Source organism: Lissotriton helveticus, chromosome 8, assembly GCF_964261635.1.
Source record: "Lissotriton helveticus chromosome 8, aLisHel1.1, whole genome shotgun sequence".
NCBI lineage: Eukaryota > Metazoa > Chordata > Amphibia > Caudata > Salamandridae > Lissotriton > Lissotriton helveticus.
This window is the reverse complement of record NC_136069.1, coordinates 1,071,017,359-1,071,029,397: the sequence shown is the minus strand read 5'-3', so window position 1 is coordinate 1,071,029,397 and position 12,039 is coordinate 1,071,017,359. Positions and strand designations below refer to the sequence as shown.

Below are 12,039 nucleotides of genomic sequence, written 5' to 3'. Positions count from 1 at the left end.
TGTCTAAGATCACACTGTGAGTCAAGCTTGATTTTAAATGAATCTGGGTGAATTATTTGCTCAGTTGATGTGTTTAAAAATATGGGAATACATGTATTGTTGAAGTCAGTTAGGCTTTAGGATATGTACTACTAGAGAATCTTAGGCAGTATGTCTGTCAGGCTTCTTAGTTCCCAAATAGGCTGTAAGCTGTGCAATAAAGATCCAGGGTGTGCTGTTGAAATGAAAAAGGAATGTTATGTGTTGCTTATATATATATGCTCTGTTTTTTGCCAGTAGAGATAGTGAGATAGTATGAGCACAGACACACATAGTGCAAGCAGACACATACATGGTAGATTACATGTAAAATCCTGGTGAAAAACTTTAAAAGTGCTCATTTTACTAAAACCATTTATCACAGTCATTTCTTTAAGACAGAGAACTCAGCCCATGTGTTGAATATTAGACAGATTTGTTGGCATGAGCTGGAAGCCATTTTGTATTCGTGGCAGACATTTTCTTTCCCATGTGCTCTCTCCTACCTTTCTGTTAACTGTCTTTGTAGCCTGTCTAGAAAAAAATACGTTTAACATACTCCACTTCACACATGCCCAGTAGGGCCTAACTAACAGAATGCACAGGGCTCTCAGCTGTTATTATTCACACACCTCTGATGATGCACCTCAGGCACGGGGCTGATGGCTGTTATTACTCACACAGCTCTGATGATGCACCTCAGGCATGGTGTTCACAGCAGGTATTATTCACACAGCTCTGATGATGCACCTCAGGCACGGTGCTCACAGCAGTTATTATTCACACACCTTTGATGATGCACCTCAGGCACAGGGCTGACGGCTGTTATTACTCACACAGCTCTGATGACTTACCTCAGCACGGGGCTAACAATTGTTATTATTTACACAGCTCTGATGATGCACCTCAGACACGGGGCTGACGCAGTTATTATTCATACAGCTCTAATGATGCATCTCAGTCACGGGGCATTTAGGCTTTACGATATGTACTTCTAGAGAATCTTAGGCAGCATGTGTGTTAGGTCCCTTAATTCCCAAATAGGCTCCATGCTGTGCAATAAAGATCCAGGGTGTGCTGTTGAAATGAAAAGGGAATGTTATGTCTTGCTTATATATATATATATATATATATATATATATATATATATATATATATATATATATATATATATATATATATATATATATATATGTATTACCTACTGGCGGTCGCCAGTAGGTATATATAGTTAGGATTTTTTCTCTATGGGTTTTTTGAAAATTCTATGTCTAATAACTTTGGCGTTTGTGGACGGAATTGGCTGAAATTTTCAGGAAAATGGCACATTTTGTTTCTGAGCAGCCCTTGAAAATTTGGGGGGGGTTCGTCAAGGGGGGGCTGAGAAAAAAGGGGGGTCCCAAAACGTGTTTTTAACATTGAGTTTTCCATAGGGCGGTTGGCCTCACTTTTAGCCCGAACGGCTGAATGGATTTGCACGAAACTTGGCAAAATTGTAGGGACTGGTAGCCCGATGTGCCTTTTGTAGGTCTCAATATATGTGCTACAGTGGATTTTGAGAAATTAACGTTTAAAAAAAGATATATATCTGTAACAGCGGACTGGGCAGCGGCCCAGGACGCGTACTTTTCGCGCAACGGAGCTTTGTGAAGCGAAGCTGATTGGTTCTCCGGCGTCTGTCAACATTCCAAACAGTCCGTAGCGGCCGCCATCTTGTCTCTCGGTAGGATCGAGAGACAAGAGGAGGTCAAAACAAAGGGGGAAATAACTATAAGGGGGCATAGTAGATCCTCGCTGACCCCCTAGGTTTGATGTGGAGGTTTTAAAAGGGCCCCGCGGGGCAAAAAAAAAAAAATAATAATAATAATCGAACGGCTGAATGGATTTGCACGAAACTTGGCAAAATTGTAGGGACTGGTAGCCCGATGTGCCTTTGCTAGGTCTCAATATATGTGCTTCAGTGCATTTTGAGAAATTAACGTTCAAAAACAAGATATATATCTGTAACAGCGCTCCGCTTCGCGGAGATAAAATTATATCTGTATTACCTAGCTGTTGCTAACACCAGTTAGCGACGGCTAGTAGGAGATAGTGACCATCTTGGGTCCCACTTTGCATGTGAGTGATATTTATCACTAATGACATGCAAAGTGGGCATGCCAAGATGTTAGCGACTGGAAACAGTCGCTAACATCGCTATCTCCTAGGGACTGGTAGCCCGATGTGCCTTTGCTATGTCTCAATATATGTGCTTCAGTGCATTTTGAGAAATTAACGTTCAAAAACAAGATATATATCTGTAACAGCGCTCCGCTTCGCGGAGATAAAATTATATCTGTATTACCTAGCTGTTGCTAACACCAGTTAGCGACGGCTAGTAGGAGATAGCGACCATCTTGGGTCCCACTTTGCATGTGAGTGATATTTATCACTAATGACATGCAAAGTGGGCATGCCAAGATGTTAGCGACTGGAAACAGTCGCTAACATCGCTATCTCCTATTATCAACTTTTGGAAATATTCGAGATAAGCGCGAATATCTCCAAAAAGTAACAGCTGCCCTGAGCAGTTCTTAGCCATGTTATCCAATGGGAGGTGGATAACATGGCTAAGAGCATTAGCTCGGTAATGCATGAATATCGCTGAGTTTTCAGCGATATTAATGCATTGCGGTCGTTTTTTATCGTATTTGCGATAAACCTTGATAATAGCAAGGTTTATCTGCGATAATTTCTGACGGTAAAAAAATCTTTGCAATGCATCGTTAGGGATAAATATCGCTTAACTTTGGTAATATGCCCCAACGTCTGTTAACGTTCGATTCGAAGGAAATCAGGAATTGTTGAAAAACATTGTGTGCGCCATCTTGTCTTTTTTCAAATGCCACACTTTTGTCGTGCACGGCAGCCATTTTAGATGCCTTGACCAGACCCACTCTGTGCACGCTGTCGATCCTTAGCATGGCTCCCCACCCTCGCAAGCATCTCACCCAGGCAGTGGTCACCCCCGCTCTCTGTCTTATGCATGGGTAATAAACCTCCCCCCATCTGCGCTGCTCTTCCCTGAGAATCACACCCTGTGCCCGCCCGACACCTCCCTTTCGCCCTATTCACTACCGCACCCTCTGACACTCCTTTTCCTCTGTGTCCGATTGTCCAGGCCGGTCCTAGGCTATCAGCTAGCCCTGCAGATGTAGTTTATGGCCACAGCTGTAAAGAATCACCCCTCTTCAAAGGAGTTATAGTAGATCAAGGCCCACACTCGATGAGATCCGTCACAGCAGAAGCGTTGCTATTATCTGAAAACCATCCTGTATTGTGATTGGGGAGGGGACCGAGCGTGAAGCGGAAGATTCCAGGGATGACTCTTTGTACATCAAAGTTTTTACAATTATGTGTCACATTAAAAATATATAGCACTCCGACAAAGTAGTAAGATTATAAAACTTTAATAATTTATAAATATATACAAGAAAACAAAAATAGTAATAACATATAAACATTTTTAGGGAAAAACAACGAAGTAGCGGTCGGCTGTGCGAATAGTCCCAACGCAGCACAACGTCCAGATTTCCGGCGTGGGGCGTCGCGGGGGGTGGGTCATCAGTAGCAAACTGTTGTGCGAATAGTTCCAAGGCAGCAGAACGATGGCACCAAGGTGATGTCCAGTAAGTTGCCGCACTGGTTTTGGTATCCTACAATGCTGCTCCGAATAACGGCGTGGGGCGCCCCGGGGGAGGCGGCGTGAACGGGCCTCTCCAGGTGGAGTCTCATCTGTTTTAGTGGGGCGCCCCTTTACCGTTTCAGTTGCCATTCCGTCCGCTTTTGGTCCACTGTGTCAAAATCCGCCATTCAGCTGAGTTGCGCCCACTCTTGCGGTGCAGCGATAGGCGGCTGCCACAGGACTCTCAAAATGGCGGCAGGCTCTTTCCTTTTTGGGCGTGGTCCACTGAAATGGCCCTGGGACACCTTGGAAATCGGACGCTTGTCTGCTAGGTCTTGGACCCCATTCTCGAAAGCGTCCCCTCCGCCTTGAGAATTCATCAAAAGTTTTGGGGGCCCCGACTCCTGCAGGCTTCTGGTGGGGAGCGGCTGCCATGATTGCTCGCGGAATGACCACGACGGAGCTACGAGATGGTGGTGCTCTCATGCTGACGCCAGTTTAGTCTGAAACATCCAGAAACAAGGTGGGGCTTTCATCGTTTGGGGGAAAAAAAAAGTTTTCATCCAATGAAAAGTGTTGTTTTTAGGTCATATGATCAAGCCTTCCATCATTAGGAAACCAAAAGTAAAATGAACCAATGAAAAGTTTTATAAACAAGTCACATGACCTGTTATGCGGCATAGGGTATAAAATGCGGAGAAAATACGTTGGCACGTGAGGCGGCGTCAGTAGCGGACCGATGTGCGAATAGGCCGAAGGCAATACAACGCGCCAAGATCCGGATGGCACCGAGGTGGTGTCCAGCAAGTTGCAGCACTGGTGTGGCCATCCTACAATGCTGAAAGTCAGCGTGGGGCGCCCCGTTGGCCTGTGAGTTTGCGTCAGTAGCGGACCGATGTGCGAATAGGCCGAAGGCAGCACAACGCGCCAAGATCCGGATGGCACCGAGGTGGTGTCTAGTAAGTTGTCGCACTTCTGTGGCCATCCTACATTGTTGATTGTCGGCGTGGGGCGCCCCGTTGGCCTGTGAGATGGCGTCAGTAGCGGACCGATGTGCGAATGGGGCCAAAGGCAGCGCAACAATATTTTCTGACTGACACCACAAGGCGCTGAGATGCCAAGATCCGGATGGCACCGAGGTGATGTCTAAGTTGCGGACTGATGTGCGAATGGGGCCAAAGGCAGCGTAACAATATTTTTTGTATGGAAGATACCACTAGGCGTTGAGATGCCAAGATTCGGATGGCACTGAGGTGATGTCTAGCAAGTTGGTGTGGTCATCCTACAATGCTGAAACTCGGCGTGGGTCGCCCCATTAGCCTGTGAGATGGCGTCAGTAGCGGACCGATGTGCGAATAGGCCGAAGGCAGCACAACGCGCCAAGATCCGGATGTCACCGTGGTGGTTTCATAGTTGAGAGGCACTTCATCTGCAGTGGGGCGCCGAGATCCGGATGGCACCGAGGTGATGTCTAGCAAGTTGCTGTACTGGTGTGGTCATCCTACAATGCTGAAACTCGGCGTGGGTCGCCCCATTAGCCTGTGAGATGGCGTCAGTAGCGGACCGATGTGCGAATAGGCCGAAGGCAGCACAACGCGCCAAGATCCGGATGTCACCGTGGTGGTTTCATAGTTGAGAGGCACTTCATCTGCAGTGGGGCGCCGAGATCCGGATGGCACCGAGGTGATGTCTAGCAAGTTGCTGTACTGGTGTGGTTATTCTACAATGCTGAAACTCGGCGTGGGGCGCCCCATTAGCCTGTGAGATGGCGTCAGTAGCGGACCGATGTGCGAATGGGGCCAAAGGCAGCGCAACAATATTTTCTGAAGAGAAGACACCAAAAGGTGCTGACATTCCAAGATCCGGATGGCACCGAGGTGGTGTCTAGCAAGCTATGCAGTTGAGTTGTGTGCGCACTTGCGGCGAATAGGTCGAAGGCAGCATAACAATGTTTTCTGAATAGGAGACACCACAAGGCGTTGAGATTCGGTTACCACCGAGGTGATGTCTAGCAAGTTGCCGCACTGGTGTGGCCATCCTACAATACTGCTCCGAATAACGGCGTGGGGTGCCCGAAGGGGGGGGGGAGCCGGCGTGAATGGGCCTTCCTAGGTGGAGGCTCGTCTGCTGTAGTGGGGCGCCCCTTTACCGTTTCAGTTGCCATTCAGCTGAGTTTCGGCTGCTCTTGATGCTACAGCGACAGGCGGCTGCAAGAGGACTCTCAAAATGGCGGCCTGTTCTTTGGATTTGGGCCTGGTCCACTAAAATGGCCCTGGGACACCTTAGAACTCGGACGCTCGATTTTTTTTTCCTTTCCTGTACATGCAAAAAAAGGTAAATGCCCGGTACGTTACACGCTTCATCTGCCACGATGAACTCTCCAGAGGAACCGAAAAAAAATATAGTTGTGGTAACTATACCATGCATCGTCATATGGAGAGGTGGCACCAATTAATTATAGTGCTGCATAAAAGAGAGATTTTGAGGAGAACCCCTGACCTGCTAGTACATTCATCAAAGAAGTGGCACTGAGAGCTTCAGAGGCAAGGGAAACGGTCCCAAATATTTAGAAGAACTTTGGAAAGATTAAAATGACATGTTTAGATTGTGGCAAATTAATTTCATGTGGACAGATGAGTGTTACTCTAATAAATACAGCATATGAACATCATCATAGTCGATGGTTGGTAGAGACATTTTGACTATATCCTGGACCTGCCCGTCCTCGCCCAAAATGGCGCCGGAATAAATGGGACTCGTAACTCCTTGTTGTGTACTGGTTGCAGAACCTTGAAATCACGAGATACGTATGCAGTTTTGAAGCACATGGCGGGCGGGGACGAGAATTGATTGAATATTTCGACATCCCTATTGATATTAAGTTCTGATGTGTTATTGATTACTGTACTGTTGAAAGTTCGAATTAACGTCACCCATGGTACTTGCCCGCAAATGTATATCTAGATAATTTTATTGTAACTGGCCCTGTCGTATTTTAATTATAAAATGTACGTCCACCGATTCCGTAACTGTTAGACACCTTAGTTCTTGCAACCTAATGGCCCGCCCGTTACGTTCCTCTACAGTGTAAATGTCTATTCATCATATACGATTACAGTTTGCTCTGTGGCAGGCCCACGTGGTTATAGGCTCGTATTTGTATAATGAAATTTTCACAATAAAGGTTTTTAAAAGAAAACATGGTAGTAGTATATACATTGGTAAAGTTTTTAATAATAGTGACTGTTTTAGAATCATTAAAAGGCAAGTGAAATAAAGCAGACCAATTACATGAAGGGTAAAAGGTATAATACGAAGGAACGCAGTAAAGATAAATGGTCAAGGGCTGTTGTGTTTTCTATTCCTGCAACATAAAGTGATCGATAAGAATCTCATATTCAGGCGTATCGGCGACTAAGACAGCAGGTCGACCCTCTTTTGCTCAACGGCTCCGTCATGGGACGAAGAAACGCTCTTTTTCTCGAAAAAAGAATATATTTTACTTGCAGGACAGTTGTAAAATTTCCGGGAAAGTACATTAGCCTGGAACATTATAACATATATTTAAGAAAAAATAATGTTCGGAAGTAATGAAAAGCGTAATTTTTAGGTCATATGACCAAGCCTTTCATCATTACAATAAGAAAAGTAAAATGAACCAATGAAAAGTTTTATTAACAAGTCACATGACTTGTTATGCTTACGTTACGCGCTGCGCGCCCCGGATGACTTCCGGATGCGCTAACGCGGCGCGTCATATGACGCATTACGCGACAACGCAGGTACAGAATATAGTCAAAATGTCTCCACCAACCAGCGGTCGGAACACAACCCCTTTCAGCAGGCTAAATAGTTCTGTTAAATGACAACAGAAGGGACAGGCAACAAGAACCATCAGTCAAAGAGGGGAGGGCTAGTTCTTCTCTACCGGGTTACATTGGGGCGCTACCGGAACTGATCGAATTGGTAGTCTACAGTGTTTCTGGATGTTTCAGACTGAAGCTGGGGTTAGCATGAGAGCAGCACAATTTCGTAGCTCCGTCGTGGTCATTCCGCAACCAATCATGGCAGCCGTTCTTTATCGTTATTTTGGGCGGGGTGGGTGGCGGAGCCGAGCTGTTTTGCAGCCATCATTGTGTGGAGTTCAGTTTATCTCACTAGTTTTGTATTTGTCATGAGGGGTTGTTCCTAATGTTTCTATTTTAGCGAGGTCAAAAAGAGATCCCATTAGTGGCCTACTGATTTTGCTCGATTCCTTTCCTTTTTTTTTACACGATTTTTCGTTATCTGCAAAGACTAAACAGAGTATTGCGACTCTGTGTTTGTTTGTAAATAGAGAATGAACCAAAGAGAACTAATTCTAAAACAGTAAATACTTGGATAACAATCAATCAAATGGAGAGAGAAGCAGGCACGACGGATTACAATGGGGGCAAAGGCCTGCGTTAACTACCTTTCACTATCTGCAAAGAGAGAGTACTCCTAATAGAAATGAGGGGGGGGGGCACCATTCAAAGCAGATCAGTGTGCATAAACACGAAAATGTTTTCACTTACCACGTACTTGACATTCGACAGCTTATGATATTTGCTATTAAAAAAACATTGAAATTCACTGAAAAAACCATAGGTTATAGACCATATATAGTTAGGAATTAGCATTTACAAAACCTTGAAAATTCACTGAAAAAACCATAGGTTATAGACCATATATAGTTAGGAATTAGCATTTAAAAAACCTTATTTTAACTCACACAAAACCATTGAAATTCCATATATAGTTAGTTGCACTAACTATATATCGCGCACCCGCAATCCACTGCTGATCATGTCACATATTACATCATTCATGACATGGTCGGTGACATCACTGATGACATCACTGATGACATCTCAAATGACATCACTGATGACATCACTGATGACATCTCATTTGACATCATTCTTGTGCTAATACGATAAACCTCTTCAGACTCTAATATAACCTTAGATACACTCAGTGTATACAGACACTCACACACTGCCACTCATCCATGGAGTTACTCACACACCCAGTCAGTCATGCAAAGAAACAATCTCACCTCCATTTCTTCAACTATACAGTTAAACACACCTTACTTATTGAAACATATACTAACACATATTTACTCTCTTATACAATCCCTGATACAAGTTCACAATGATCGATACAACTACTCACTCATTCAGTGGCTCTCATGCACAGTTATTTATATATGCCAACTCTCACATGTACTGTGTTTTACATATGTACTTACTATGACATGTAGCATTGAGATATCCATTCACTCATCAATACACTCATGCACACAGTCAACTGCCCATGTAGCTGTTTCCACATGCACTCTTGAACTCATACACCTAGTGAATAAACTGCTCACACATCTATGCATAGAGGGGAGGGCTAGTTCTTCTCTACCGGGTTACATTGGGGCGCTACCGGAACTGATCGAATTGGTAGTCTACAGTGTTTCTGGATGTTTCAGACTGAAGCTGGGGTTAGCATGAGAGCAGCACAATTTCGTAGCTCCGTCGTGGTCATTCCGCAACCAATCATGGCAGCCGTTCTTTATCGTTATTTTGGGCGGGGTGGGTGGCGGAGCCGAGCTGTTTTGCAGCCATCATTGTGTGGAGTTCAGTTTATCTCACTAGTTTTGTATTTGTCATGAGGGGTTGTTCCTAATGTTTCTATTTTAGCGAGGTCAAAAAGAGATCCCATTAGTGGCCTACTGATTTTGCTCGATTCCTTTTCTTTTTTTTTACACGATTTTTCGTTATCTGCAAAGACTAAACAGAGTATTGCGACTCTGTGTTTGTTTGTAAATAGAGAATGAACCAAAGAGAACTAATTCTAAAACAGTAAATACTTGGATAACAATCAATCAAATGGAGAGAGAAGCAGGCACGACGGATTACAATGGGGGCAAAGGCCTGCGTTAACTACCTTTCACTATCTGCAAAGAGAGAGTACTCCTAATAGAAATGAGGGGGGGGGGGGCACCATTCAAAGCAGATCAGTGTGCATAAACACGAAAATGTTTTCACTTACCACGTACTTGACATTCGACAGCTTATGATATTTGCTATTAAAAAACCATTGAAATTCACTGAAAAAACCATAGGTTATAGACCATATATAGTTAGGAATTAGCATTTACAAAACCTTGAAAATTCACTGAAAAAACCATAGGTTATAGACCATATATAGTTAGGAATTAGCATTTAAAAAACCTTATTTTACTCACACAAAACCATTGAAATTCCATATATAGTTAGTTGCACTAACTATATATCGCGCACCCGCAATCCACTGCTGATCATGTCACATATTACATCATTCATGACATGGTCAGTGACATCACTGATGACATCACTGATGACATCTCAAATGACATCACTGATGACATCACTGATGACATCTCATTTGACATCATTCTTGTGCTAATACGATAAACCTCTTCAGACTCTAATATAACCTTAGATACACTCAGTGTATACAGACACTCACACACTGCCACTCATCCATGGAGTTACTCACACACCCAGTCAGTCATGCAAAGAAACAATCTCACCTCCATTTCTTCAACTATACAGTTAAACACACCTTACTTATTGAAACATATACTAACACATATTTACTCTCTTATACAATCCCTGATACAAGTTCACAATGATCGATACAACTACTCACTCATTCAGTGGCTCTCATGCACAGTTATTTATATATGCCAACTCTCACATGTACTGTGTTTTACATATGTACTTACTATGACATGTAGCATTGAGATATCCATTCACTCATCAATACACTCATGCACACAGTCAACTGCCCATGTAGCTGTTTCCACATGCACTCTTGAACTCATACACCTAGTGAATAAACTGCTCACACATCTATGCATAGAGTCACACACCTTCCAGCCACCCCTACACAAACTCAATCTCCCATAGAAATACTTGGGCAACCAATTAATAACACATATAGCCTCTCGTATAGCTAATGATCAACACATGCAGCAGTTTACAGAACAACAGACATAATGATGCACAAATTAAGACAGTTTAGTCACTAACCCATGCATTCAGTGAGACACATTTAATCACTCACTCATACAGTCAGTCACGCACCTACTAAATCCTTCATCCAGACACTTATACATCCACTCATTCTTCAATATGTAAAACATATTTAAACTTTACAAAAACACACAGACACTAGATGATGTCATCAGTGATGTCATGTGAGATGTCATCAGTGATGTCATTTGAGATGTCATCAGTGATGTCATCAGTGATGTCACTGACCATGTCATGAATGATGTAATATGTGACATGATCAGCAGTGGATTGCGGGTGCGCGATATATAGTTAGTGCAACTAACTATATATGGAATTTCAATGGTTTTGTGTGAGTAAAATAAGGTTTTTTAAATGCTAATTCCTAACTATATATGGTCTATAACCTATGGTTTTTTCAGTGAATATATATATATATATATATATATATATATGGTCTGCTTTTTGCCAGTAAAACATAGTTTCAACTTGTTCCATCTCCTTTTCTGTGTGCAGTATGGCTGTTTCTGAGAATGCACTTTTTTTATCTGCAGAGGCCTCTTTATGATATGGGTGATTTTCTCCTTTGCTTTCTTAATAATACTGGTAGCTTTATGCAGTTCAGTGTCTGTCTGTATTATCTCCTGAAAATGTTTTTGGGAAATGAGTCAGTTTTCTGCATTGTAATGTTGTAGTGCTATACATGGGGTATATTCTGTGTCTTAAATTCATTTAAAATCAAGCTTGACTCACAGTGTGATTTTAGACACATGACCAGGATGTTACATGTAATCTACCATGTCTATCTCTGCTTGCACTATGTGTGTATGTGCTCATACCATTTCACCGTCTCTCTGCACCATCTTTACAGATTAAAGAAAAACGTGCAAATATAATTCTTTCTTTCACCCAGACACTCTCTGTGATCCTGGTCAAAATAGTCTGAGAATTATACTAGAGAAGTAGGTGCATTCTGTTAGTTAGGCCCTTCTGGGCATATGTGAAGTGAAGTATGTTAAACATATTTTGTCTCTAGGCAGGCTACAAGGACAGTTAACAGAAAGGTAGGAGAGAGCACATGGCAAACAAAATGACTGCCAGAAATACAAAATGGCTTACAGCTGTGCCAACAAATCTGTCTAATATTGAACACATGGGCTGTGTTGTCTGTCTTAAAGAAATGATTGTGGTAAATGTGTTTTATTAAAATGAGCGGTTTTAAAGTTTTTTTACCAGGATCACAGTGAGTGTTTCTCTGAATGAAGGAATTATATTTGACGTTTT

The 12,039-nt window shown here is 43.0% G+C and overlaps 1 protein-coding gene across 4 annotated transcripts in view; it reads left to right on the top strand.

The window, feature by feature from the left end:
* The window catches only part of LOC144773109 (betaine-homocysteine S-methyltransferase-like), a 656,112-nt gene that overhangs the window by 573,894 nt on the left and 70,179 nt on the right, over window positions 1-12,039 (top strand). The gene's annotated exons all lie outside the window — the stretch shown is intronic.